This window comes from Echinops telfairi, unplaced genomic scaffold (assembly GCF_000313985.2).
Source record: "Echinops telfairi isolate 266 unplaced genomic scaffold, ASM31398v2 ScPeMD7_25;HRSCAF=90, whole genome shotgun sequence".
Lineage (NCBI taxonomy): Eukaryota > Metazoa > Chordata > Mammalia > Afrosoricida > Tenrecidae > Echinops > Echinops telfairi.
Window position 1 is genome coordinate 4,886,240 of NW_022103922.1, and position 4,484 is coordinate 4,890,723.

The following is a 4,484-nucleotide window of genomic DNA, read 5'->3' on the forward strand; positions in this document are numbered from 1 at the left end:
GTCTTACACTGTCTGACGTCTCCTTTCACCCACTTTTCTGTTGTCCGTCCCCCAGGGAGCAGGGTATATGGAGATCCTTGCAATTGGTTCCCCCTTCCTACCCCACTCTCCTTCCACCCTCCCGGTATCACCACTCTCACCACTGGTCCTGAAGGGGTCATCTGTCTGGATTCCCTGTGTTTCCAGTTCCTGTCTGCACCAGTGTCCATGCTCTGGTCCAGCCAGATTTGAAAGGTAGAACTGAGATGGTCACTCTTTATGGAAGCAGAAAGCCTTATCTTCCTCCCTCAGAGCGCCTGGTGGTCTCGAACGAAGGGCCTTGTGGTAGTAGTCCAACCCGTACCCACCACCAAGCAACCAGGGCTCCTTAATCAAAAGCAACGGGGGAAACTCACAACAGTGCGACCACGGTGAGACCCCCGATGCTAACAGCATGGTGGTATCATGATTTCTTCATTTTCACCCTGAGGGTAAAATCGATCCAAAACCAACCCCCCACCCCCACCCCCACCAACTCAGGTTTGCCCAAACTCTTAGAAATCTTCTCTCGAAAGACCTGGAGCACGCAGTTTCCAATCAAGTCGTTTCTCTTCAGCATTTCCCCAGCGGAGATGCCATCCCAGCACAGGCCCTAGAAAGCAGAGGCATCGCTGAAAAGTCTAAGAAAGAAAATTAGGATGAAGCACTTTTTAATGGAGAAAAAATGGGAAAGCATTTCATAGGCGGCAAGATTCTTCTCAGTCTGTGTATCATGTTTTCCCTCTCTCTCCTTTCACCTATTTCTCCTTTTGCTGGCAGATTGTATTTTTTTTGCTTCCCCCGCACCTCCACCTCTGGACCCCCGTCTCTCATCTTCCACTCTCACTCTCTGTAAACAGCACAGTAAAATACAACCGTCTCCTAGGTGATAAGCTGTCTTATTGATTTGGTTTGGTTTCTGGGGTGCCTGTTCAGACTTCAGATATTAAACGACGTCTTGGGGTTTAATCAACAAGAGCGGGTCTTTGGCAATCTCAGGGATAGGGAGGGGGCGGGGAGGAAATTGTGGTTGCAGGCAAGGCAGTCGAAAGCCAAATTGCCTCTGGGAATCAAGCCCAAGCTGGGTGTGGCCCAGGCTGGACCTGGAGAAGCCCCCTGAGAAGGATGTGTGGGATGCACGCACCACGCCCCTCTCCACAGTAACAGGACCAGAGGTGGCCTTGCAGATGGACTCTGAACTTGGAATGGTTTGCACAGAGCACAGGGCGACCGGGAGGGGTCAGTAAGGGGCTGTGGTCATTCTCTCAGCAGCACTCTTTTGCCTTCTGATGGGCATCCTGGCCAGACACCCTTCCTGCACTAGCCTCGTTCCTGCCAGGTGTTGACTGGTGCCCCACAAAGAAGCCATTTCAATCCCAGAGCACCCCGGACCCCATGGCGAGCAGCTCCAGAGCACCCTTCTGAGCTTTTTGCCCCTAAATCAAAGCAAACCGAAAATACAATGATGGATCCCAGTGTGCGGTCCAGACTGGAGTGAGAAAAGAACTTGGGGATTCGGACTCCTCTGCCCAGGAGCTCAGATTAGCTGGGCACAAAAGGCTGCTAAACACCCCCTCCCCCAAACTCACTGCCACCCACTCAATTCCGACGCCTAGTGACCCAGGGGACAGGGCTGAACTGCCCCTGTGGGTTTCTCAGACTATAAATCTTTGCAGGAGGAGAACCCCCCACTTTTCTCTCGTGGAGTGGTTTGGTGGTTTTAAACTGCTGGCCCGGTGGTCAGCCGCCAAATGAATAACTACTATACGATCAGGGCTTCTGGAGAAGGACATCGTGCTTGGTAAAAGTAGGGGGGCAGCGAACCAGAGGCAGGCCCTCAAGGAGATGGACGGACACTGTGGCTGCAGCAATGGGCTCAGGCATGGGGCCAATGGTGAGGAGGGCGCAGGGCCGGGCAGGGCTTCATTCTGTTGTGCACAGGGTTGCTATGGGTCGGAACCAACCTAATGGCACCTGACATCATAACCATTACAAACACACCCCAGAGGCACTGTCGGCTAAACATTGGGTCGCTGACCTCAAGGTTGGAGGTTCAAATCCACCAGCTACGCAGAGGGAGAAAGATGAGGCTTTTTACTCCTGTCAGGAGTTATAGTCTCAGAGACCTATCGGAACAGGTCTCCCCTGTCCTAGAGGGTCACTATGAGTCGGCATCCACTTGATGGCAGTGAGTTTGGGGGAGGGGTGTTTAGAGCTGAACAGCTAACCTCCAGGTCAGAGATTCAAACCTATCAGCCACTCCGAGCAAGAAAGATGAGGCTGTCTGCTCTCTTCCACAAAAAACGTACCACCTAGGAAACCTATATCGGGTCTTCATGAGTCAAAAGTCACTCAATGGCAGCGGTTTGGTGGAACACATCCCAAGAAGCCCTGGTGGTGCAGAGATGAAGCCCTCGCCAAGGGAGGACAAGGAGGCGGTGTGTTCTGGCGGCTCTTCTCTGTCCTGGCGGGCCCTTTGGTGTCGCAGCTCTGGGGTCGGGGTTGGGGTGTGTGCCATAGAAACTGGCCATTTTTAAATGAGCCCTCGAATCAAATGAAACAGGAACAGCCTTTGAAGAAAGCCATTGACCCCGGCAGTGGAATGGGACACCGTGTGGTCCTGGTTGCTGTTAGCGCTGTGCATTCAGTTCTGACCCATAGTATCTTCTGCACCACAGAACGACACACTGCCCGGTCCTGCACCACCCTCACCCTTGTCCCTATGTTTGAGCCCATGCTCGCCGCCACTGTGTCCACCCATCTCGCCGAGGGCCTTCTCTTTCCTGCTGTCCCTCTACTGTCCCAGGCAGGATGTCCCTTCTCCAGGGACTGGCCTCTCCTATGACACGTCCAAAGTCTAAGACAAAGTCTCTTCATCCTTGCCTCTAAGGCCCACTCGGCACAGTGTGTTTCCTAATTCTTCACTGCTTGCCGTCCGTCTGCAGAGTGGCTTGGCTCTGCTAGGCTGATGTCAAGGGCTAAGCCTGGGACCCTGGAGCCCCAGAATTGATGGCGGATTCTGAGGCAGGAGGAGAAGGCAGGGAATCCAGGAGTGGAATACGGAAGGGAATCAGCTTTGCTTTTTTTGCTTGTCCTAGAGAGCATCTGAGGAAGCCCCTGAGTAGAGCTGGCTATAGGGCAGGGCTTCAGAAAGGCCGTGGACACCTGGTATTGAGAGGACAAGGCATTTGTCCAGGAGCGTGTGGGACCCCTCTCCAGGTCTGGCACGTGGGGGTGGGAGGTGTCCACATGAGTTGGAATCAGCGCAGGGCCATTGTTTTTCTCCCAGCCTTTGAAGAATGAGCGCTTGTTCCCTCTGGAAATCCGGGTCCATTGGGCCACCAAGCTCCAACTTAGAAAAGAAGGAAGCTGGGTCTTCAAAGGAGGAAGTGCCCTGGGGGGTTGAGGCCCAGACGGGTGAGACTGGGGAGAGAGAGAAAAGATCTTAAAACCTGGAAAACCAGTTGCTGCAGCCACTCCGCTCTGGCTCCTGGCGAAGCCCGTGTGTGTTGGGGGACCGGGCTCGGAGGGGCTTTCCGGGGCCGATTTTCCAGCAGGAAACGGCCAGGCCTTTCTTCAGTCATCTCTCGGTGGCTGGAAACCTCCGACCTTTGGGTGAGCAGCCCAGCCTGCTGACCGCTTGCACCCCGGGGAATCCGGAAAGGGACGAGGCGGACGGAAACCCCGGAATCTGGGAATGAATCTGGGGAAGGTGTGTCAGGCCGGGCTGTCTAGGGAAACAAGCCCAGTGACTACCATCTGTGTCTAAGGAAGAGCTGCTGCCAACGAGCAGTTAGACACCCAGAAGGCCTCCCAGCCCAGGCCACCTCAGTCCCGTAAGCCCCAAGCCCCTCCTGAGACCCATGTTGCCGCGTGCTGGTGACACAGATTGGTGAACCGGGAAGCAGGAAGGTCACAGGCCGGTGGGTGCATGAATCCATGAGCCCGTGGTCATTGGAGATGGGGGTGGGGTGGGGGGCACCAGCAGCTCTAGGGGTCAGTGGCAGAGTCCCGGTAAGCGGGAAGGCAAAGGGGCAGAAAGAGAGGCAGTTCCCGGAGTCCCGTGTTGTCATACAAAAGGCTACACTCCCAGAGGTATCTCCAGGCTCCATGCCTAGCCATGAGTATCTAGTTGACATGAAAATCACCCATAGGAGGTCATTTTTCTTTTTAAATCATTTTATTGGGGGCTCTTATAGCTCTTATATCCATCCATCCATTGCATCAAGCACATCTGTACATATATTGCCATCATCATTCTCAAAACATTTTCTTTCTACTTGAGCCCCTGATATCAGTCCCTAATTTTCCCCTCTCCACCCTCCCTCCTTCATGAACCCTTGATAATTTATAAATTCCCCCCTCCTCCCGCCATGTCTTACACAGACTGCTGTCTCCCTTCACCCACTTTTCTGTGTCCATCCCCCTAGGAGGGGGTTATATGTAGATCCTTGTGATCAGCTCCC